Here is a 25,881-nt window from a genome sequence, read left to right as displayed (position 1 = left end):
CTGTGATTATGCCCTCGTTGTTTTTAAGGTCAAAAATCTTGATTTTAGGGGCATCTGGGTTTCTCAATTAGTTCAGCATCTGACTACTGATTTCGGCTCAGGTCATGATCTCAGGGCTGTGAGGTCAAGCCCTGGGTTGGGCTCTGCGCTGGGCATGGAGCCTGCTTAAGGTTCTCTCTCTCCCTCCCCCTCTGCCCCATCCCTCTCTAAAAAATAAACTAAACTGAAAATTTAAAAAACTGATTTTAGGGAATTACAATGCTATCTTTATATATATATGTTTATATATATATGTGTATATATATATATATATATATATTTAATTTGGCAAAATGAAAATATTGGTAACCTTTTGACAGTTCCCTATTTTTCCTCTTTTGGGGGATGATTTATGGTCCATGAAATCCCAAAGTCTGAGAATGACTGGTTTGGAAAACTGAAATAAGATCTGTTTACCTGTGGTATTTTAAACTTTTGATCAAGATGCACAGAGAGAAAGACATTATTACGTGCAACTGGCACATACGTAAATATGTATATATAAATATTTACAATAGAAATAGAAGTTTCACAAAACAATAATTAACTTTACCTCATGCAATACGCTCTGGTCTATTCTATCTTGATTAAAATGTCAGTTGATATTCAACAATTCAATTTTATGGCCCATGATCTGAAAAGCACTGCGGCAGACTCAGGGCCTGTTGTCCAGGACGGGGCTGCGTCAACATTGGCGGGTGTTTCCTTTTTGGATCTTTTTATCTAGATTCCACTCAGACCACCTCTCTCCTGCTGCGTGTTTGTCGCTCACAAAAGGCTATAATGCAATTGATGAAATAAGAACGTTCTTCTTAGTTATATCCTCGTCCTAGGATTCTCTTGCCACCGTGCTGAGATCGAGAAGTAGTCTCTCTTTCTCTCGGATTTAGAGGTCACGTTGGTCTTTTTCTCACGACACAAAAAGTCTCCTGGTCTTCTTAGCCCCACGTTACAAAATACGTCTCACCGTAGGTCATGCTGCAGACTAGATCCACGCCTGTTTCGGCGGATGCTGGCCACCTCAGCGGCATGTAGCTGCTCGCATTCAAGCAGGGGCTTCCTGACTCCGGCCCTCAAACACAGACCAAAGAACAGAAGAGAGTCCCGAGGAGAGGAAAAAAGGCAACTCACGCTAGTTAAAGAAACGGGCGAGGAAGAGTAAGCTATGATGTCCAGCCACAGTGAGTTCGGCTACATACGGCTGCCGGGTCTGTCTTGTCACCGTATGTTTGCGTCGGCTCCTCGGCGGGGCGGGTGCTTCCGAGTGTGGCTGTGACCCCAGACTGGCTGGGATCCCACCCAACCTCTGCCTTTACCATCAGAGGGAGGTACGGTTGATGTCCTGCTTTAGGCGGAGGGGACTGAGCCCCAGAGAGGTTAGGTGGCCTTGGACAAATTTTTCAGCCCTCTGAGATTCAGCTCTTAAATGAGAAACACTGAGAATATCTACTCCACAGGTTGCTATGATGATTAGATGAGTTCACATATGGAATGTGCTCGGCCTGGCCTGTGGTCAGCGCTTGGTACGTTTGTCATCGTTGCGGTAATCGTGCAGCTGGCGATTTACACGCTGGGTTCGGGGGTCGGTCATCTGGATTCAAGTCCCAGCCTCTCACCTACTAGTTGTAGAATATTGAGAAAAGTTCCCAATCTTTTGAGGCCTCAATTTCTTCATTAAAAAATTGTGATGATATTAATAATAACAATTACTTAAATAAAATTGTATAATAGTATTCAACATTTCACGGATTTAATGACAGCCCATCCCTATTACACAGAACATACATAAATACAAGTCAGCTAGCCAGAATTACTAATGTGTCCCATTGTGCATTTATTCATTTAATATATCTCTTGAATATATTAATTCGGATTCTGACTTAATCGTCAGAGGTCTCAGATAAAACAATTTAAAAGCTCTTTATCTTTCTACTATGAGGGAACAACATTCTCTCCCCAAAGACTCAAACAAACATGAAGCTTTAAATAAAGTTGAATTCACTCACAAACTGTCCTTTGGATTTCCATCATGTGCTAAGTACTGTGTTCTATAAGGCAAATTTCTGCCTGGCAAAGGTTGAAGAAGAGCCAAAGTTAAAAGGCTACTATAATGAGAACTTTGATTCTAATTAATGTCTGATAGCACCCATTCTACCCAAGCATATATATTTTTAAGATTTTATTTATTTGAGAGAGAGAGGGAAGAAGCATGAGTGGGGTAGAGGGGCAGCGAGAGAGGGAACGGATTATCCTGGGCAGGCACACCAGGGATGGGAATCCTGGCAGCCAGCTTATAATTCTGCCTGCCACACTTTGTAGTCTCAAGGTTTAGAAGAGCATCTGACGCTCAGTAGGTTGTTTTTGTGGGTTTTTTTGAGAGATAGAGAGCATGTCTGTGCAAGTAGAGGGAGGGACACAGGAGAGGGAGAGAGAGAATCTTAAGCAGGTTCCACGCCCAGCACGGAGCCTAGCACGGGTCTGGATCTCACAACCCTGAGATTAAAACATGAGCCCAAGCCAGAAGTCAGACTCGCAACCGACAGAGTCTCCCAGGAGCCCCACTTAGTAGGTATTTAACACGTACTTTTGAGTGAATGAATAAACAAACGCCATCTAAACAAGTAAGTCAGTGAGAAGGGAAAGTAAACTATTGGCTATATGTTTAGTGTCCTGTGTTGAATTCAAGGCAATCATGTCATTTGATTTTCCGTTTAATTCACTTTCCTCACTGACTGGCTTGGGACCATTACACAATGTAAGGGGAATTCAAATGGCATTTACTGGACGGTATTATATTAGCAAAGTTTCTGTAGCATAATCTTTTTTTTTTTATTGTGTTATGTTAGTCACCATACGGTACATCATTCGTTGTTCCAAGATCAGTTGTTTTCTGTAGTATACTCTTGATGAATTATTCTGCCCAGCAATCCTATGTAGATGACCTCATCAAACCTAATGATGCTGGAATGGCCTGGACCCTGAAGCCATGGGTGTCATCAGCAAATAACTGAGATTAGAACTTGAACTTCGTTGTATGTTATCCAACGTTTAATACTGCGCTGCTTCCCCAAAATCAGAGAAGAAAAAAGTATTTTCATTCCTAAGAGAAATGATTTAAAATCACTCTCCGAAAAATGTTGCCCTGGGTGTCTCCAAGATAATGTGTTGTGAAATGACCATCTTACAGAAATGCAGGCAGTCCAGTTACAAGAACGTAGAGCACAAGGACAAGCAGGCAGAGGACAGGATATCAGGCTGCTTGGGCTGCTGGAACAAAACACCAGACTGGGTGGCTTAAGCAACCGATGATTATTTTCTCACCGTTCTGGAAGCTAGAAGCCCGTGATCAAGGTGCCAGCAAATTCTGTTTCCGGTGAGAGCTTCCTTCTTGATTTACAGACTGCCACCTTCTTGCTCTGTCTTCACGTGGCCCTTCCTCAGAGGGTGCACTTGGGGACAGAGGGCCAGGAATGGCCGCTCTTCATCTTCTTGGGAGGACACCAATCCAAGGAGTGAGAGCCCCGCCACTATGACCTTATTTAATCCAATTACCTCCCTAGCGGCCCCACCGCCAAATACCATCAGTCTCATGACCCGTGGTTAAGGCCTCAACGTACGGATGTTCGGGGGTGAGGTTGCGGGCAGAGGGACAGGGTTCGGTCCATCACAGGCAGCCTGGGAACGTGCAAGGAACAAAGGAGTCAGCTCAGCGGAGGGAGGAGATGTCAGGTTTCGGCTCTGGCTTGCCGGCCTTCGAATTCGGACTCTACCTCCTTGCCCGTCTCAGGGGCAAAGCCAGTTTTTGTGGAGTCTGACACTTTTGGAAGCCCTCTCTAAGACAAAATTCAGAATGAGGTATAGAGTCCTGCAGGGGGCCTGTGCGATTAAGGGGCTCTGAAGCTTAAACCTCATTGATTCCGTAGCAAACTCACTTCTGCTTTCCAGGCCGCTAAGCAAATGATCAACCCTTTCTCTGAGCCCCGCTTTCCTCACATGTAAGTGTAGATAATCGTGATTATATTTAAATCGTAAGGGTGTCCAGAGGACTGAAGTACATTGCGGCTCATAAGGGCTCCTTGTTGGCTCTTACTCCCGCCCCTTGACTGTCATTGTCCACGTCGCCATCCGCGCTCGGGCCCCTCGTTTCACAGATGAGGAAACAGACAGGACTTGGTACGGGACTTGCCTGCATCACACGGCCCGTTAGCTGGGGCGCGGGGCTCGAGAGATTTCTCCGGCCTCCCGGCCTCCGCGGTTCCCACGGCTCCGGAGGGACGGCCTTCTGCGCGGCTCCTTCCCAGGCGTCCATATCCCTCTGGAGGATGTTGGCACAATCCTAAGCCTTGTCCCCGGTATCTCCCCTATGGCTGTTCCAGAACAAAGGAAGTCTAAAAGGCAGGTATGACTTTGGTTGAACTGAAGCTTTATTTTCAGTTTTCTATACATCTAATGGGGTAAAAGTTCAGGAAGTAGAAAGCTATATTTATTGAATCCAGATTTTTAAAATGTTTATGGGAGGCTAAGTTTCCATTGTTGTGTGGGTTGAAATAATGACGGAGAAACAAAGATGTTTCTATGTAATCTCATCTGCGAGTGACTCCCAAGCTCCCATATGTGCATATTTTGTTCGGGACATGAGATTTTCCTGGGAAAGGTCTGAGAAGTCAGTCCCGAGGGCTGTGACCTGCTCCTGGGAAACATGTGCTGGATGACAGGACTTGGCTCTTGTCATTCCTTGTAATGGCCCCACATGTGGGAGACTCTTTCCATGTTATCCTGAGTCTGATAGAATTCTGGGCCTCAGAGCCGCTTTTACCTTTATTTTATTTTACTTGTTTTTACACTTAAAATACAGGTAATGTTGATTCCAAGGTACCTGATGTCTCCCCCTGCACACACATCTGGCTGTCCCCTCAGAGCTGGGCAGTCGAAGAATGACAGTTATTAAGTCCAAAGATGCTGGTCCCTGAAATCAGTGCTTTTGAAGGACAGGCCACATTTGACTCCTGGCTCTGAATCTTTGTCCTCTGTGCCTGACTGGAAAAAAAAAATACGATAACAAAATCCTACAGTAAATATTTTTGTCATGTCTCTCATTTCAAATTGGCATAATTATAGAATTTTTGTGAAACCGTTAAAGAGACTACGCAGGAATTTAACAGAATCAGCAAGTGTGCAGGACGTGGACGGCATGGATTTTCGGGCTCTGGTCCCGGCTACAGTAAGCACGAGTGTTATGTAACCTGTAGTTCTTAAGTAGGTGCAAATAGCAAATACAGTTTTGAAGGTCCCTAGAGGAAAAATGTCACTGATTTATAAGGAGGTTATGGCTATCTTATGGAGTTTAGTATTATCGTTGTGAATATATGTATTAGAAACAATGTCGCTAATGTCATGTGAGGAACAAACCCACGCTGACTTGTGCTTGTAGGATCTTCCTGAAAACGTCCGGTCCATCCGCCGGACCCGCTATTTGTTGAGCAGCCGCGAGCATGTAGGAAAGAAGAACAACTGTAGTGATCGCCGAGCACACGTGCCAAGGACCCTGCCTGCCCCCTCTCCACCCTTTAAGGCAGGGGATGGGGGTCGGCGCCTCCCCGTCCACCCCTGCCCGCAGGCCGCGTGCTCGCTGCTGTCCAGCAGCTGCACCTTCCGCTTCAGTCACACTCGGTCCCCAGCATCCCGGGTCCTTGTTCCCCACCCAACTCTCTCCTCTTGGGCGCCGTCTGTTTACCAGAGGGTTCTCACTGAGGTCAGGGCTCCATTTATCTGCCCTGGTCTTTGTCTCAAAACCTTGTAATACCTTGCGATATAAGAGTTATTCAGATATTAAATTCTTTTCCTTTTTTAAGATTTATTTATTTACTTGAGAGAGAGAATGGGTGAGTGAGCAGGGGTCGTGGGGGCGAGGCCGAGGAAGAGAGAGAAGGTTGAGCAGACTCCCTGCTGAGCTCGGATCCTGACGCGGGGCTTGATCCTCGGACCTTGAGACCATGACCTGAGCTGAAACCAAGAGTCAGATGCTCAACTGACTGAGCCGTCCAGGTGCCCCAAGATGCTAAATTCCTACAGACATAAGAGAACCCCTGATCATGAAGACTGCTGGTCTTTTCTTTGTAAACTCCTTTTGTATACCACAGAAAGACGTGGAGAATGGATTCTTGGTCGGTAAAACAAGAAGACAAGTTTTTTGTTTTTTTTCTTTAAAGATTTTATTTATTTATTTGACAGAGAGAAATTACAAGTACACTGAGAGGCAGGCAGAGAGAGAGAGAAGGAAGCAGGCTCCCTGCTGAGCAGAGAGCCCGATGCGGGACTCAATCCCAGGACCCTGAGATCATGACCTGAGCCGAAGGCAGCGGCCTAACCCACTGAGCCACCCAGGTGCCCCAAGAAGACAAGTTTTAAGAAATGTCCACATGGGTCCAGATATTATTTTCGACCAAGGCCTGCTCGTCTGATGACTATCCCCGCCTTAGTCCAAACGCTGATATTTGGCAACAGGAGACAATTTACTTCTTAATATTTATGAGCAGAGTATAGCGTCCAGGAACAGTATCTTTTCAGACTTGGACTTAGAATAGTCATTGTCAGTCACATCATTTATTCAGCAAATATGGGCCACACACGGTCCCAGGTGCTTGGCATAAATCACGCAACAAGACAGACTAAAAAAAAAAAAAAAAAATCCCCGTCCTCTGGAGCTTATTTTCCACGTAACAGATTTCTCTGAAAATGCGGGTGGGTTTCTAAACTTGCTTCCATCCTACAGCCACGTCTGCATTTTGCCTTCGGGATGCGGCGGTTCGTGCTGGGTAGGAAATGGTGCGCCTCCCAGTGAAGTGATGGTTATGTCAGAGGCTGACTTTTCAACAGAACGGGCTTTGGCAGACTCCTTTTGAAATACGTGGGCAAGATACCTTTCCACGCTTTTCCGGAAAGCCAGGGCGACACACCTTCGTCTTGAGCAGGCTCCTGCCATTGGCTGCGAGGGACAACGACCCCGACTCACGTCTGGGTAAGCAGCACGTCGTCAGCCTGGCCAGAGCCACTGTGCAGAGCTCTTTATTTCTTTTTCTTTTGATATCTCTGAGTTTAAAACACCTAAATAAAACACGATTCTTTGGTTACATTTCCAAAACTTGTAACTACTATTTCACTCCTTTCAGTGGTAAAAGCAAGTTTAGGAGTAGGCTTCAGATAAAGCACGGAGACCTACCATGGCTGAGGTGATTGGGAGATTTGGAAAGTCGAAAATTATAGATGGATTTAAAAAAGACCATTAATACACACAGGGCATGGATCAGCATGGATTGTGTGTGTGTGTGTGTGTGTGTGTGTATCTTAGGGAATAGAGCAAAAACGGGTTGACAGTTGGAAAAATGTAAGGTATCCTCTGGCTTCAGAATGAGTGATTTCTCAGATGCTTCATAAATGCACAAAGATGCTCCTGGGACTGGATTTTTAAATCTCCAAATTAGCTTGAACACTTGTAAAATCGCACAGAGACAGTTTACAATTGCCTGCAAATCAACGGAAGCCCCTATATGTTGTTTGTTCTAGCAGGCATGGGGAATGTGTTGAACTTGTGAAATGTGCTTTTGATAGCCCATTAACAACGTCTGCCTTCAGTTACAACCTCCTACCTTCCGCAGCCTCCTTCCCTTCTTACCCCGGATTAGAGATTGTCAAAGTCTTCCGCGCCAGGAACATCCGGAGGCGTTTTTTGGTACAGGCTGTGATGGCTCCTGGAGAGCACCTGGGCTGTATTCCTGGTTAGCTCCTTTTACATCCCGAGTCCTGACATCAGAACTGATTTCTGTCAGCTCTAATATGCCTGAAAAAATTTCTTGCAAGGCAGTTTCCTTTCCTAACACATCCCAGGGGAATTTCCCCTAGGGGGTGTGAGGCAACATTAGATTGCGACTGTGATAAGATATTCCCACGTTGGAAGAGTTTCGTATGACAAGCAGCACATTACATCTGTTGTTTTCCTTATATAGGGTATATTTCACACTGAATGATCCTGGAACACAACCCAGGACTCTGTCTTCACTCCCCTGCAGTCTTGTACTTCCTCCTCCTCAATGACAGCAGATCCTGAAACACTCAGTGACATATGGTAGCCTATCTGGGAAGTGTGCTGAACGGAGTGCATTTGCTTTCTGACTCTGGAGTATTGTGTTTCATTTCGGGCATCCTATTTTTTAAAGGGGTAGTGACACTGGAACCCAGCCACCAGAAATATTTTTTGCAACAAGGTGGGAGAAAAAAAAATAATTCCATCCATGGGTACCTAACCAGTAACTACACAGAAGAGGGCTCGGAGAATGCTGACGACAGCCAAGGGCTCTGAGGAGCCGTTGAAACACCTGGAGGGGTTGAGCCTAGACGGAGCAACTGTTTATTTATTTGTTGGCCTGGTGGTGGCAGGGGGAGTGGCCACGGTTCCGATGCTCGAAAAGCAAATCATTTTTCCTTTTCCCATGCAGCTCCAGCCAGCAGAACTCGAGGTGATATGTGGGGTTCATGGGTAAATAGATTTTTGTTCTATACAGGAGGACCATTCTGCTTCCTGGAGCCGAGCAGTGATGGACTCTATCTGTACGAGAGCAAGCTCCGAGAGCTCGTAGAGAGAATGCCCGCACTGAGTAAGGAGTCAGGTCAGACCTATGGAGATTTCTTCCAATTCCAGCATTCTGTGGTATTCGGATTTTACTTTTCCTGTTCAATTTTCATGTTGACAGAGGATGGATAAAGGCTTGAAAGGGCCCCCTGTTTTTCTTCCTGTATCTCTTAATAGGATAAAATAATTAAGCCAACTAAGCCTTTCCATGGCTTTAATAAAGTTGGTTTTACATCCCTTTATTTATTTATTTGAGTTATTTTCTTTTTTGGAGTACATAATCTTGCATTAAGGAAAACAAATCAGCTGAGTACCATCCATACGGCCTGCACAGCCTCCGAAGGTTTTAACTGAGCTTTGGTGTCTGGCCTTTTCCCCACTCGGAGAGCTGACCTGCGGCTTTTGTCCACTCGGTGTCCACTCCGAGTTCCTCCGATTTTCCACCTCCCACTACACGGTGCTTCCCTCAATCAAACACCCTTTGCTTTTCCAGGCAAAGGGGCGGGGGCTGAGCCACAGTCGGCCCGTCCGACTCTGTCCTGGGAAGCTGAGTGTCAAGTACCGGGGTCCACGCCCTGGGAACAGTTGGAGCTGCCTGTCTCGCCACAGTGCGCTGTGCAGGGAACGCCGCCTACACGCACATGCCGATGGCAAGTTGATCTCACAAGTCGCGTATGTTTGTTATGGAGCCATATTGCTTGATCGTTAAATGAGAAAGTCCTATCGAGCTTTTGGAGTGTGACCCTGCGTGTTTCCGATGGGAAGAGAACACGGTAAATATGCAGTGAGTACAATGAAGTATTTCTGGGGGAGCGGTGTCCAGGGGCTCCTCCAACGAGAGGCCTTCGGGTGTGAGAATTCCTGCTTCCTGAAGTGCTGGAAAGTTAAGGTCAGACGCTGGCTGGCTTTCAAGTTCTGAGACAATACCAGCCGATTTCAAAGCTGGTGTTTGCGTGTGCGTGCATATGTGTGTGTACAGAACTGGGGAGGAAAGGCAGCTTCTCAAACTTTGCTTTGAAAGATGCCAAAACACTGAGCCACATATTTGTATGGAAAAGATCTGTGTGTTTGGATGAAACCTGTCTCGTTCATAAACACGAGGCGTCCCGCTCCTGCCCTGCTTCTGAACTTTTGTTCACATGAAGCAATTTCCCTCACCTCGGCTGTTGACCTGCCCTTATAGTGGAATTCACGAGTACAGTGAGTTGGCAAGACGCTGATGGAAAGAAAGGGTGTGTTGGCCTCGACTGCATTTTTCCTGAACACTCTGAAATATCAGGATGTGTGGAACATGAGTCATCACTTTCTGTTGGAAACTTTCGTGACCTTTACAGAGTCGGTCAAATTCCTCCCAAGCTGTGCTTCTTCACACCCCAGTGCCTGACAGTAAAAGGGCAAATCCGAGGGAGGTAAAAGCATATTCATATTTTTTTTTTTTTTTGCAATCTGTTACACATTATTGTTTTTGACACACTTTGCTTCACATGACAGTCCTAACGGTGGAGACGAAGGTCAGGAGTGATGAGAAACTGCCTGGCCTGCCTCGCGTGACTCCTCAAACTCAGGTGGGGTCAAGCCGAGCGAGCCCCGCTGGAATGAGCAGGTAGAGAAGGGGCGGGGGGAAGCTTGCTGAGGGTTACAGGAGAGGCTCCCCAGGCAGGAAGGCCACCTTCTAAATGGTGAATCCCAGCCATTCAGCAAACTAAGGCTTGATTTGACAGACCAGAACAAAACAGCCAAGGACCATTTTGTGGAGGGCCACACAATCCCACACTCCGTCAGCCTGAGGGCAGCCTGGTGTGGCCGCTGATGTCTTTCGTGCTGATGCTGCGTGAGCAACATCATAAGCATAGTCATGCTTAAGAGCATAGGAACCTACGAGCTGGGGCACGGGGTAAGGGAGGTAGCTGGGGAAATTCACTGAAAAACTAAGTCTGAACAGAAGAACACGGCCAGGGAAGAACCCAAGTGTGTCAGCTCCCTTGCTGTACTTCTGTAGGAATGCTTCGTCTTGGAGACAAAATCACTTAGAAATGCAGAAAACTGCATGGTGAATTTTTCTTATTGAAAACTTACACCTTTAAGCCTTGTGATCATTTTTTTATTTTAGCAAATTTTAATGAGAATCTTTCCAAAAGGAATTATACACTTTTTGGTTTCTTAAAAGATTCAGTAAGAGATTATAACATTTTCTCTGTTTACTGCCAGATGCTTTCCTGTCACCTCTGGCGGCTGCCATTCTGCCTCTCCTGGACGTTCTCCCCGTGTCTAGCGGGCTGCTTGGGAAGGGCGATGGCTACAGACGCAGCGTGGATGGGCTTAGAGATCTTGATGCTACCCGCACTTAGGTGCATTAGTTTTAGTGAAAGGAGTTTGGTGACATGCCTTTTAGCTTCTTGGAGACCTTTAAAGATGTTCCTCCGAGGACTTTTTTGGTCCGTCTTTGTTTCTCAGTTGTGTCTTAAACATTTCAAGTTACCCTGTGAGTGAACTCAGATAAGCAAGGAGTCCTCGGACGGACTGCTCTTCAAAGGTTAGAAAAAGAATCAAATCTATCTGTCATCCAGTTGGGACTTGGAGTCAGCCGCAGAGAAGGTGGCAAAGTCATTTAAATTCAACAGCTGAATCGCGGTTCCCAGGCTGACTTTGTCGGAGTGAAGGCAGAGGAGTCTTTCCGAGAGAGGATGCTGTGTCAGCATCAGGAGACGCAGCGGACGCTCCTGAAGACGCTCCACACTGGGGGCAGGCGGAAGTGTGGGGCTGGGACCCAACAGACACGAACTAGACGGAATGGGAGGAAGACTCCCATGGTGTGGCGGAGGGACGCTGTGACCATGGCCGGGAGGGAGCAGCCTGGGGTTTTTAATGGAGCCACATGTGGAACTGTGGGTGACCTGTGCTTTGGAGCTGTGTTTGTCAAGAACTCAGATGCCTTGTGAGACCTAGAGCATCTTGAAATTGGGAGAAGTGCCCCCTACCACCAACACTTTATTTTAGAATAAGGAACCTAAGCTGAAAAGAACAAGGTCTGTGCCCTAGAGTGAGCTAGGACAAGAACCCTGTGACTCCAAAGCCAGAGGTATTTTTCCTTATATGATAGTATTTTAAATGCAATTTAAAAAAAATTTATTTATTTATCTGACAGAGAGAGAGGTAACAAGTAGGCAGAGAAGCAGGGAGAAGGGGTTCAAGGGACAGGCTCACCATGGAGCAGAGAGCCCGATACGGGGCTCGATCCCAGGACCCTGAGATCATGATCTGAGCCGAACGCAGAGGCTTAACCCACTGAGCCACCCAGGTGCCCCTGATAAATGTAAAATGTTTTAAATGTAAAATGTTATGAATGCAATCAAAACCTTTCCACTAGAAACAAACCTATTCTATTTTCTGGATATAAAAATCTTGATGTTAAGTTTAGGTGATTTTTCACATTGAAACAAAAAATGGGAATTGATCACCTAAGGTATGATGGCAAAATGATTCAGAAAAGTTGTTTTTATCTATTTTTATCTATCAGTAGATGGCAGGAGATACCATCAAATCAAGATTAAAAAGAAGAAACAAATGATAGAATTCAGTTATTGTTCCTTGTATCCCCTGGAAAAATTGGTATCCGGGGTAGTGAGTGTGCTGTTATGTTGGTACCTGGGGAGAGAGTATTTTTGAATATGGATTTGAGCTTAATTATTAGTTTCCTGATTAATCTGGCATGATTATAGTTGGTTTAAAACAATAGTCAAATGTTGGAACTCAATTTACTCTCTTTTGAAGAGACACCTGGAGAAATGATTCATCACTCATGTTGCTAAGATTAATTGGGCATTATAATTGTGTTAAGTGGATTCACACACCATGTAAGAATCCAGGAGCTTTTCCTATTTTCTTTTACCTTTTTTTCCCCCTTCAAGCAGAGATGAGAGCAAATAGAGCTAGCTAGCTTCAGCGTGGGTGAGGGGAATCCAGCATCATAACTGGCTCTATCCGAGGCTATGCAGGTAGAGACTACAGTTAAAACAGTATTAACTAAACACAAGGATGTTTTCCACATGTTTTACAAGACTCCTCTGGTCCTGCTAATGACTTTTCTATCCAAATGGAGGTCATTTTCATCAAGATTAAATTTGATTTTACTTATTCGTTTTTCTGAAGTGCAGAATTCTCTAAGAAGCAGTGGTCCCAAGTTTCCCTTATTTGAAGATTACAGGAAGGAGAAAAGCCTGTGGAATTTTCAGGAATTGAAATGTTCAGTCTTCAAGTGTTTGGCTCCCTTTTTATCCACTGGTCACCACTTCACAATGATAGGACTCTTCTCTATGATACAAGCATTTGAAGTTACTTTATTTTTTTTTTTTTAACACTTTCATCATTTGAATCTTATTTCTTGGAGAGTTTTTAATAAAAAGCTCAATCCATTTATTGATTTTTTTCTCTCGTAGACAACAATTTCACTGAAAACAATCCATAGGTTAGGAAGGCAAGCCGCAGGAGCATTTCGTGGGCATCATGCCTGCCATCAATCTTGGTTAATGCTGAGTTGGAAATCATCATGGGCACGGCCCGGACGGCGCTGGGGTGCGGCAGAGAGGAGTCAATCTTGGAAAACAGAAATGGAACTGGATTTGCTTTCAAGTCAATCCTATTATTTTTTCTTACAAATTTCTCCACTGGGAAGAAGCTTTTACTCAAAGACACATGTGTCCTCCTTTTTAAAAAAAATCCAAACTGTGACCAGGACCGAAATATCTTAACAGAGACCATTAAAAAAAAATTTTTTTTCCAGTCTCTGTAGTTTGTTACTTGAAATTTCCACATTTGTCAATCAATTAGTGCTACTGAAATTGACATTGTGCCTTTGCACTGTTGGAAATGCTCTTTTGGGTCAGGGTACTGTCCCTCTAGGTATGGGAAGGTAGGTGTGGGGCATGGAGTAATCTGAACACCTTTTTTATAGTGATTTTGTAATTTATCATATGCTATAAATCTACTACCCTTTTCTAATATTCAGCAACAGCCCTTTCATACTTCAAAGTGACAATAAATTACAAGGTCACCTTATTCAGTGGTTGTCTTCTCCTTCCTTCCCTTTCAGAAGAGTCTGCCTCTCCTCTTTTCTGTGTACCATTATCTACTGAGCTCCACCATTATGGATGCATGATACATCCTTATCATAGTCTCCTCTGCCTGAACCTTGTTTGTAACAAAGAGTCTTATAAATTCTTTCATATTATTAAGTTATAGATGAGTAAAGTATAGGTACTATCTTTATTAATGTATGCTCATTTTAATAGAAAACTTTTCAAACCAAGGAAATAAATTTTTAATGAGATATTTGTGAAGATCTGTGAAAAGTCTGAGATATTACCCTACTTACAAAGTAACATGTTAGCCTGTCAGTTTCATGGATGCTGGCAGAAGATATGAAATACTTGGGTCAGAGACAAAGGACCATTTATTACTCACAGGGGTATTATTAGCTAGATATTGGCCATGATTCTCATAGAGTGGTGGGAAGAGGGCCAGGTGACACCTACACATAGGGTGGGTTGTCTTACAAGAGGGGAATCCAGAACACCGTGAACTCAAATCTTTGAAAATGGGCATAAACATGTCTGCTGTTTGCTCTGGATGGAGACACTGCATACTCCACAGCTGTGTATTAGGCAAACATACTAAAGAGAATAGTTAAGAATAAAGACATGCTAAAACAGGAGAGACCCATGGAGATTTGTCTCCCGGCAATAATTGTAGATAAATAAGACGACTAGAGAGATCATTTTGGAAACCTGTTTTGGCAAATTTTTAATCATGCATTTTGCTTATGCTAGGGTCTGACCTGAGTTTTCCAAATCATCCCAGAAGTCTAGTCTCCTTTACTTTAGGTATATTTTTATCAATAAATATTAAGTAAGATCTTATTTTTTTCTGACAGTGAGAGTAATATTTGTGATTGTAATCTAATCACCAAGGGCAATCTCTGTTGAAATACTGACCAGGCACCTGGGTGTTTCAGTTGGTTACATGTCAGCTCAGGTCATGATTACAGGGTGCTGGGATCAAGCCCCACCTCAGCCTCCCTACTCAGGGGACTCAGCTTGTCCCTCTTCCTCTGTCCCTTCTCCCACTTGTGTTTTTCTCAAATAAATAAGTAAAATCTTTAAAACAAATACTAGCCTTTTAAAAGCCTTAATACATATTTATTTATTTATTTATTTTTTAAAAGACTTTATTTATTTATTTCTATTAGAGAGAGAGAGAGAGAAAGAGAGAGCACAAGCAGGGTTAGAGGAAGAGGGAGAGAGAGAAGCAAGCTCCCTGCTGAGCTGGGAGCCTGACCTGGGGCTCGACTCCAGGACCCGGAGATCATGACCTGAACTGAGGGCAGACGCTTAACCATCTGAGCCACATAGGTGCCCCCATATATTTTTTTAAAATATAAAATTGAGATCATTTTATGTACAGTGGGGTATCTTGCTAGTTTGACTCATTTACATATTGAAAGCATTACTTCAAGTCATAATATGTTCCTTTAAATTATGAATTTAAAAATAATTGCATAAATTTTATCATGGATATACCAACTTCTAAAACTATTTGTCAGAAAATTTGTTGCCAAGTACTCTTACATCAAATAATCTGGTTTATAAATGCCTTTTAATGCCTTTACCTAGATTCCTCTAAGAAGGATTATTGGGCTAAAATGTTTAATTTTTTTTCAAAGTCCTTGATCTCTACTGCCAAATTGCTTTCAAGAAAAGATTACATCAATTTATATACATGGTACAGTCTCTGAGATCACTTTTCTCCCTACAGAGTCCTTACAATTGAATGTTTTAGTTTTTAAAATCTAATTAGACAGCTGAAAAACATTTTTTTACATATTATTATTGTGGAGGAAATATTTTCTTTTGTCTTAATTGGTCATTTGTATTTGTTCTTTTACGAATTATTTATTCATGTTCTTTACTCATTACTCTAATAATGTTTTATTACTTTTCTTACTAAAGAAAAACTTTCCCAAAACTCTATATGTAACATTTTGTATACTAGAATTTTGTCAGATATTTCCCCAATATATTATTTTTAATGCGCTAATTCTAGTTTAAGATATTTGAAAATTAAAAATGTTTTATTAAGATAGTTAACTATTGTCCATATGTTTTGTTTCTGTTGCTTAGAAATTCTTGCTTAGTTAGTAATTAAATATTTACTCTATATTTTCTCAGATATTTTATATACTTTTAACATTTTCACATTTAATATTTTAAATGTGTATTTCTAAATACAGATGTCTCCAACTTACATGGGTTCAAGTCACGATTTTTTTACTATGGTGGCACGAAAGTCATATGCATTTAGTAGAAACCATAAATAAAATTTTGAATTTTGATCTTTTCCCAGGCTAGCGATATGTGGTAATACACTGTCTTGAGATGCTGGACAGTGGCGGTGAGCTGCTTCTCCCAGTCAGCCACGTAATCACGAGGGTCACCAATGGATACTTCTACAATCATTCTGCGTCCATGCAACAATTCTGTTTTTCACTTCCTGCACAGCATTCAATAAATTATATGAGATATTCAACACTTTGTTATAAAAACTGGCCTGGGGAAAGATCAAAAACCAACTGGCTTTGTGTTAGCTGATTTTGCCCAACTATAGGCAAATATAGGTGTTCAGAGCACATTTAGGGTGGGGAAGGCTAAGCTTTCGTAGTCAGTAGCTTAGATGTATTTAATGTATTTTCGACTTATGATGGGTTTATTGGGATATAACCCCATTGTAAACTGCGAAACCTGTGGAAATTTTGATATGGGACATAGGCAAAGAAGTTTCCCTCTCTAAATAACCAGTTTGCCCAATGGTGAATGAGCTATTCCTCACTTAATTATTGGTGGTGCTTTCTTGATCAGGTACTAATATTGTGTTTGAGTGTCTATAAAATCAAGTGTTTGAGATGTATCCTTCCCTCCCTTCACAAATGCATGACTGAATGACAACCATGCCTTGGGTACAGGCTGCATCTTATTGAGCTTATCTCTTAAGGACTGGTATAAAATACATGAGAAATCTTTCATTCCATCTCTTGATAAGAAGTTAAATGACACAATACTCACCATAAGCCCAACATATGCTCCAAAACATCAACAAAAAATATTTTCCCAAATTTAAGAAAATATTTAAATGGTAGAGGTAAAATGTATAATAATTTTTTCACCAATCTTTTGTTTTTAATTTTTTGAGTCCTTGAGAAATGAAAACTTATGCCATGTTCTTTTAGTGTGAAGTAACCTGTTTTAATACTTGGTTCTTATTCATTTGGGGAAAATCTGCTTCTCAAGCGGCACAATGCGTGTGTGTGTGTGTGTGTGTGTGTGGTCACGGAGAGACACGGAGGGGTCCTTGGGAGACAGGCAGTGGAGTTGGAGGACGGGAAGAGAAAAATAGAGTAAGATTAAATTTTTCCCTGTTTTTTCTTTCAGAGCCAGACCATAATAGGCGAGTTCTGGTTTCATGCAAAATCGATGGGGGTGAGTTATTTTGACAGAAATTTGCCATCCTTCACTGATCATGTGGTCTTCCAGATTATAAATATTTTAAGCCAGTACATTGCTGGTAATTTATTAGGCAGTATGAACTAATAAAAACAATGTGAAAGTCTAGAGCTGAAAATGCTTGGACTGGTGGAACAGAAGGTCTGTGTAATTGTGGGATGCTTTCTTGCGTTTCACCACGATAGGTTAGTGCAAGAAAAGAACATGGTTACTAAGTAGACCTGGGCGCTGTCGATCCTGGTAAAATCGTCCTCTCCATTTTCCTGCATGGGTTGCATCTTTTCCATATCAGGAAAAAACCAAAACCCAACCTGGGGAACACATTTTTGTTGTTGTTGTTATAAGTCTAGCATGTAGTTTTATTTTGGTTTCCTTCAAATCTAAACAACATCTCTAAATTTCTAAATTCAGACATTGTTTATCAGTATCCAATGTAAAAATTGTATTCTTCACAGAATACAACCACACTAGGGTCCATGAAACTTGCTCTCCATGAATTTGAGTTATTGTTATTCTTTTTTCTTTTTTAAAGATTCTATTTATTTATTTGACTGACAGATCACAAGCAGGCAGAGAGGCAGGCAGAGAGAGGAGGAAGCAGGCTTCCTGCTGAGCAGAGAGCCCAATGCGGAGCTCGATCCCAGGACCCTGGGATCATGACCTGAGCCGAAGGCAGAGGCTTCAACCCACTGAGCCACCCAGGCACCCCTATTGTTATTCTTTTTTCATGCTAGAGGGTCCCCAGCGACTGGGGCCTACGTTGGAGGAGAGGCGCACGACTGCTCTGGAGATGCTCAGGGTAGAAGAGCGGCATGAGCTCTTCTCACAGGCGCTCAGGAGGGACCCAGGCAGATCCACACTCACCACACAGGGAGCGGCGTGGAGGCGGAGTCCAGGGAAGCCCGGACTCTAGACCCGGGTGCCCCAGTCCCATCCCGGTTGCGCCACTCGGCTTGACATTTTTGCGTAAGGCACCGAGCTTCTCTCCCTTTTACTTTTCTCATTGGAAGATAGATAATAATTCTACCCATTGTGTGTTGTTATGAGCTCTAAAGGCGCTAAACTATATAAGGCTCTTCGAGCAAGGACAGGCACAGACCAGAACGTGATGTCAATGTTTGTTGAATAAGCAACATAAACTTCTAAGGACAGGGGTGACAGCAGGAGACGGACGGAGAAAGGCACTCGGAGTCTCCAGGGGCTGGTTTGTCTGAGACGGAGGATCCGGGCTGGGGGAGGAGAGAAAATGGGTCTTGGGAAGATTCTGTGGCTCACAAGGTTTGGGTTCACTTCACAGAGGGAGACTAAGGCCGTGATTATTCCAGTGAAGTGACGGATGTCCCCATGCAGCAGGTGAGTGAGAAGAAGACAGGAGCAGCTGCGGGGCAGCAGGGGCGAGACCTGGGAACCCGACTCTGTTGTTCCTTGGAGCTCTCCAGTCGCTCACCTGATTTTGAGTTCCCTCAGATGTTTTTGGAAAGTGGGCGAGATACACAGTTACTCATTTCGTGAAATAAAAGAGAAGTCCAAGTCATCAATAATTAAGTTAGCGCCGGGCCAGGAGATGAGAGGCAGAGCCGGACGTGGATTTAGGGAAACACTAATGTTCAGGCTCCGCACACTGCGCACGGGGCAGTGGGCACATCTCAGGGTTTGGGGCTCAGGGAAAGGGAGTTACAGATGAAGCTACTCTTGTGGTGCGTGTGTAGAGATTTTGAACAAGTGAAAACAGACTTTACTTTTAATTTCAGTTGAGATGTGTTCAGTATAACAGGCCGCAAGGGCTGGGGGTAGAAGCCGAGAGAGCGGGGAGAGGAGAGCGCTCGAGAGCGGTTTCAGTGCGGGGCCGGCCTTGCGCTCTGCGGCCGACACCCAGAGACGCCCTGCCTGCAGTCCCTCACTAGAAGGAGTCACTGATGGAAATACTGCTTTCTTTCCTTTTCCTTTTTTTTTTTTTTTTTTTTTTTTTTTAAGATTTTAATTTAGTTTATTTGAGAGGAGAGAGAGAGAGATCACAAGTAGGCAGAGAGGCAGGCAGAGAGAGAGGAGGAAGCAGGCTCCCCGCCGAGCAGAGAGCCCGATGGGGGCTCGATCCCAGGACCCTGAGATCATGACCTGAGCTGAAGGCAGAGGCTTCACCCACTGAGCCACCCAGGTGCCCCGGAAATACTGTTTTCAATGATAACTTCTGTTAACAATGAAAGTATGTTTTTAAATTAAATTTGGAAATTTCTGCAAAGCTGTTTCTTCAGAGACAAATGACTTTCTTACAATATGTCTAGTTAAATAAAATGCTAGATGTGAAAGGCTTTGCAAAACAGTAACGTGCTCTCTCGGTGTGAGGTGTTACCGTCACGTACTGTGTGCTAGAAAACACGCAGTCAGAAGAGGCTATTTTTGGGAACTGAGTAGCCCGATGTGGGCTGCATGACAGCACCTTGACGTGGAGTCGTAAGGGACGAACCGCTACAGCCAGAGAGAGCTGATGGCGGCCTGGATGCCCGCCTCCAGGAGTACCACTGGTGTAACCCTGCGGGGTCTTTGTTTTGTTTTCTTTCCTTGGTCCGTTCTTGCTTACTACTCTTCAGTGAGCTAAAGATACCCTTATCGACTCACCAACAAGACCAGCAAGGGGGAGATAGCTACTGTCCAGCCACCTTGGGAGGTCTGCTGCTCTGTGAGTAAACCAGGCTTCAGAGAGGCTCGGGTCTTGGCCAAGATCATTCATGTCCTGGGAGATGCGCGTGACCCACTCTTCGGCTAGACTCGTAGCTTGCCTGGTCGAGCGGTGGGGCTCTCTGGAACTCAGCAGCCTGAGTCTGGAGAATAAACGCCTCCAACGCTTCGCCTGATCGTTCATTCATGAACTTAACAAGCACAAAGGGCCTGCGCTGACTCTGATCTGAGCGTTATACAAACGTTACTCACTAATCGTCATGGCAACCTTACCAGGTAAGGACTATTTTTATTTTCATCGGCTTATAGAAACTGAGGCATAGGCAGTTAAGTAACCCGCCCAAGGTCACCCTGCTGGAAAGCGGATTCCAGTGCAGGAAGTCTGGTTGGGGACCCACGCGTCCGACCACGATGCTATGCCTTCTCTGCTCTGTGTTACACTCCTTCCAGCTCTGGGCCCAACTTCAGACGGCCAGATCTGCGACGATCCTGCCTTCTCCTTACAGCGGGGAGCCCCGACGTCTTTGAGGTTCCAAAGGAGGCCATGAGCCTTTATGGTTCAGCGTCCGTGCCTGAAGGCATCTCTTGTGATGCCACCAGTTCAATCCCAGGCTCTTAAATCCTTGTCTGTGGCTCTCAGTGCCAGACAGCGTTTCCTCCTGCATAAAATACATCCTTATTCTCATTACATCTCCCCATAAAACTTTCATCAATTTGAAAATTGTAAAATGCATTCCTTTTTTATGCAGACATTTAATCTATGGTTAAATGACAATTGAGCAATACATCCTCCTGCACACTCAAGTACCATCCCAACTCTGCAATTTGAAAATAAATTGACAATCTTAAAACTGGCATGGGTTTTAAGGAAATAAAACATTCTCAGCCACAGACTTTAGAGGATGTTTGTATGCAAAACCAACTACAGGATGCACTGTGGCTTGGTCAACAGATTCTGCTTAAGAGGGCTTCAGACAGAAATACCAGCTTTGCAAATCTGATCTGAATTTATCTGGGGGCCGAGTGCTGTACTCCCTTCTTCTGCGCCTGGACAAAGCCAGCACTTCCAACCTCTCCGCCTCTCAACCTCTCACTTTCAGAAACAGCGAAGTTTAAAATATAAAGGTGTTGTTTTCGCTTCACACCCACGTGTCAGAGCAGGATATTCTGACTTCTCTTGATGGGCTCCAGGTGATATTAAGTGGAATGCAGGAAATTATAAAAATCAACCTGTCTTCAAAGGCTTTCTTTGAAATTACAAGATCTGAACCAAAATGCAAAATAAAATTACTTTTATTCTAAACTCCCTTCCATGATTTTTCATAGCTCTCCCTCTACCAAGGAACAAGCAAAATAACTTTTTTTTTTTTTTTTTGGCCTCTAGGAAGGGGGTGTGCCTTTAATATTTTCCAAAGAAACACTGTCTTTCTTAAACAAGCAGACACTTGCTTACTGGGTTTCTAAAGGATTTAGTTACTAACTTTCTCAAAAATTAAGAAAGAAAATTTCTGCACCTCAACTCATCAGCATAGTGCCTTGCACGTTAATAAATTGCAGAGCATGAATTGTAAAGAATCCAGCTCTCACTGGGAACAGTAATACATGACCAACCATAATTGTGAAAAAGTCAAGATATTCAAACGTCGTCACCAGAGAACTCGCAAGCACCAGGAGAGCAAGGGTCCTGATCCAAACCCAAGTCTAGTAGAAACTGGCGTGTTCCATAAAGCAAAACAAAATACAGAGTAATCAAGACTATAAGTCTGGAGACACGCTTTCCTGTCTCACTACATGAAATGTGCTTGGCAGACCCGCAGATGTGGATCTGGGGGTGACTGAGTAATGCAGAATTTAGGCCACACCCCGGACTCTCCGAATTGGAATCTAATTTTTAACAAGCTTCAGGTGATTCACACATATGTGAAAACTTGAAAACCATATAAAGTGTTTTTTGAGACTGGAGTTATGTGAATAATTGCCATTAAAAAACAAACAAACAAACAAACAAAACAACAATGATGCCACGTAGCAGGAGAGGATGCTCAGCTTTATTTCGTGATGGGGCTGTCATTTCCTAGCAGGAGAAATCTGCATATTCCACTGTTCTGGAAAGATAATGACAGGCTCCGGATTATTGTTCCTCGAGGAGCAGAAGCAGTTATGGGGGAAGGCATGTGGCTCATCATTTCAGCAACAACAAAAGAGGCTTGACCTGCCTTGTTATTTCTGACACATCACCTTGCGCTTCTCGTCACATTATGCGGGTGGATTCTCTCCCATCCTTTTTTATTTTTGGGTCAGAGAGGGAGACTGACCTGGAGGTTGCTGCAGGCACTTGGAAATACGGTTTTTCCTGTCTGTTCCGTTCCATCCGAGGCTGAGCTGTCGCCGCTCTTACCTGGGTGATTTTAAGAGCTTATCCGTTGTTGAGACTGTGGAGAGAACTGGAACCATCCAGAAATCATCTCTCCCGGGACATGCTAACCGGTGTTAGTAATAAAAGGCAGCTGCGATAGGCTTTGTGGGGAAAAATGAAAATCAGAGCGGGACTGAGAGCGTGGAGGGCCGCGTCCAGAAGTCCCAGGAAGGATGTGCAGCGGCACCAGTGCCGGCGGGGAAACGGCCATCAGTCACTCCCTGCTCTTTCTCTGCGGCCTGACAGCACGGACGGCACGTGCCCGCACACACGTCTTGATCTATCATCTTGGAGAAGTTTTATGCTGAATTTACTGGGAAGGGAGAGGTGGCTATTGGACACGAAGACCACATTATTACTTTTTACAGTTCCCATTAGCCCGGGAAGTAGGGGAGTGCAGTTGGCTTTTTAACCTCGAAACATTCTCCCTGTGCATAGGGCGAACCGGAGTCCCGGAGCCCTGGGGGAGAGAAAAGCCCCTGTGAGAGCACCAGGAAGGCCGTCTGTGGAGTGAGCCGGTGCACCTGCGCACGCCACTGCTCGTCGGGCTCGGGGACGCGGCCGTCCTGGCCGGGGCTTCTCTTTTCCACAGCAGCCGTCACTTGAGGTCTCCGCTTAAGAGTTACCTTAGGAGAAAAACTCTCTGGGACTCCTTCTGGAACCTTGCTTTCCGTCGTTTCGTAACGTGAGAGCAGACACAGAACTTGCGTCACTTTAAAACACATCCGACATTCATTGTCCGAATCCTCTCCAGCTCGGAAACAACGGGGGAGCAGGGGTTTTGTTTGTCTTGCTCACACTGTCTCCCCAGCGCCCTGAAGCGTGTCACAAATACATGAAGAGAAACGTGAGTGTTTCGGAGCAAACAGTTTTCCATGCTCGCTCGCGTGCCTGGGACTTTGCTCATCTTCTCCCTCTACTTGGCTCCACAGCAGCTTTGCACGTTCCTGCTTTGATGTTTTCATGTTTCTTCCTCCGACTGGGGTGCTCTATCCCTTCCCCAAGTCACCGTGTTGAAGGGGTCCCTTTCTTCCAGGACCGTCTCCTCCGGGAAAACTTCCCGCGTCTGTCCTCTCAGCAGGGCGTTAGGACCGCCCGTCTTCACGGACTGGGAGCTGTGCAGAACGGGCCGTGTCCGCTTTAGGGTCAGCCCGTGCCCCATCGTCCCCCCGCTCTGCTTCTTCGCGTGCACAGAGGGGCCCGCGCGCAGGTGGCCCGTCGTGCTACCAAGTGCGTTTCTGTGCCTGTGGTGACGATGATTTGAAGATGCGCTACCTGGGTAAGAAATTGTAGCAGAGGTGCCCGGAACCCTGCAGTTTTGCTTTCCCAGCATCTGCCACTGAGGACTCCTGGGTAGGGTCATTCTGCCTTATTTTAATGAGTGCTGAAAGGGAAACAGTCGTGCAGAAGAGAAAATGCAGTGATCAGGAAATCAGCGGTCCTGCTCCGCTGTCTCACTCCCCGGTCTCAACAGGGACGGGGAAAGGTTCTTACCACAGAGAACTCTGCCAGCACTTTCACTGTCTGAAAAATCCTTCTGTCTGCCTTTCTGATGAAACCCTTCCCAGTATCTTCCTACAGGGCCAGGAAGGGAGAATCAAGGCAGGAGGTAGGTATGCTCAGAAAGACACCTGCTTAAACATCTGACGTTCCTTAGCGTGGATCTTTCGACTCTGAACTGTCAGGATCCTGCGTTAGAAGTTCACAGTGTACTTCTGTAACGGAACAGCTGCTCTAATTGGGCGAGTTCTGCAGTGGCAACATTAGGGCTCATTAGGCTCTCTCTTATCACTGGTGTAAGCTGAGATTTCCACCATGCAGAGGACTCAGATTCTAAATGAGAAATATAGATTAGCGTTTCACATAATGAAATAATGGACCTCACTGTTACCTTCCTAGTGACAAAAGCAGGAGCTTCAATCCATTGTAGGGTTCCTTGTTTAATCAATAAATAAACGAGAGACACAGAAGATTTATATCTTCTGTGGCGACAAACACCATCATTTTTCTTAATTATCTTTAGGTTTGCCTCTTCTGCTTTCAGGTTCTTTGCAAGCAAAAAGCTTCTCCACATTGAGAGAGGGACACGAGGTCTCTTGTCGTGTTTTCTTCCTCAGACCCACAGAAAGGTTGGGCCGTTCTGTAGCAACACCTGTATTTCTTAATTAAACCCTAAGAAAGTCAAAGGTTTGCAGGCTTGTCTAGGCTGCCTCGAAGATCAGTGGTTCCAGTGGAGGTAGACAAAGATCAAGGCAGCCGAGGGAGAGAAAACAAATAGTTCAGACTTTGGACCCACAGATGGTTGTGGCTGCCAACTGTCGCGAGCCAGTGCCTGTCCGGCCTGTCATTTGTCTTGTTTATTGCGGTACATAATGCCGTCATTTCTCGTGGCAGCGGTATTTGTCTTGCTGTGTTCTCCGAGCAGCTCAAAGTGCCGCCCGGTCGGAGCATACGTACACCTTTAGAAAGCAGCTGTGTACGTCGGGACAGGCCTCCCCGTCCAGGCCCCGGAATTACGAATATTGCAAAAGCGCGCGTTGGCAGGAATGGGAAATTCTGACAGCAGCGGACGCCGAGCTGCGGGCCCTGCTCTTGTGTGTGGAGCCCCAGACCCCGAAGCGAGCAGAGCTCTCCGTTTCAGTTTCGTCCCTCTCCGAGGTGCCAGGCTGGCGTCCTGAAGGGGCGTCTCCATGACCCGAGGACCTTCTGGAGTGTTGGCAGAGCTCTCCCCTCGTGCCGGGCGGCAGAGCGCTCTGGCAAGGCCGAGGCGGGGGGTGGGCGGGAGGCGGCGCGAGGTCTTCAGTCATTCATTCCCAGCAGCCGTCTGGGGCCTGTGACATCAAACGGAGCAGGGGGAACACCTGCGTCCGCTGGCACTGCTGGCCGTGGTGCGTCGGCGAACCGGGCCCGAGATGCTGGTGACAGAAGGCGTGACTCACAGGCGGGCAGAGAGCCTTCCGGCGGCTGCGGCCACTTGCCACATCTCAGCAGCCGGGATGAGTCACTGTGTCCAACGAGGGCTCGGAGTTGGGGCAGATTTTAGCGCATTTGGAGCCCCCGTGAGTGGCAGAAGCGCGAATGCAGGTGCCTTTCCCCATCCCACGACGAGCTGCACTCACTTCCCATGTGTGAAAATGCACCCTCCGTGCCAGGGAGCTCTGCGGTCGTGACAAAGGGTCTGTTGCCGCTCGTGCCCTGCAGAGCGTGTCAAGGCTTCCACCAACGGTGTTCCCGATGCTTCCCCCGGCGGCGCAGATGAGGGCTGGTCCGGGAGAGGCCGGACGCCTCGTTCGGCTTCTTCGTTCGGCTTCTTCTGCTCCGAGGGCGGGAAGGGGCCCCAAGGTGTTGGCAGAGGGAAGGAGCGGCCGTGATGTCCTCCCGACTGCGACAGGCTGGTGTCGAAGGCTGACGTCGAAAGATGCCCAAATGCTTAACCTGTGCCTTACGGGCTCCGTTCTCCTGTCCCGGTGCCCGCAGCAGGTGACAGTCCCCTCTGCCCCGCCGGGACGCTCACCAGCAAGGTGACCCGGGAGACCACGGAGAGCCGAAATGTGACTCTGAGGAGAGTCCTC

At 45.4% G+C, this 25,881-nt stretch overlaps 1 long non-coding RNA gene across 1 annotated transcript; it reads left to right on the top strand.

Annotated features, from left to right (window-relative positions):
- The first annotated feature begins 8,487 nt into the window (after window positions 1-8,487).
- LOC131827645 (uncharacterized) lies at window positions 8,488-16,225 on the top strand. Its single transcript, XR_009352100.1, has 3 exons — window positions 8,488-8,702; window positions 9,159-9,438; window positions 16,064-16,225. It is a non-coding gene; the product is annotated as an uncharacterized LOC131827645 (long non-coding RNA).
- The last annotated feature ends 9,656 nt before the right edge of the window (window positions 16,226-25,881 follow it).

Source organism: Mustela lutreola, chromosome 3 (genome assembly GCF_030435805.1).
Source record: "Mustela lutreola isolate mMusLut2 chromosome 3, mMusLut2.pri, whole genome shotgun sequence".
NCBI classification, from domain to species: Eukaryota; Metazoa; Chordata; class Mammalia; order Carnivora; family Mustelidae; genus Mustela; species Mustela lutreola.
The sequence above is the reverse complement of the archived record's forward strand: the minus strand, read 5'-3'. Positions and strand labels throughout refer to the sequence as shown.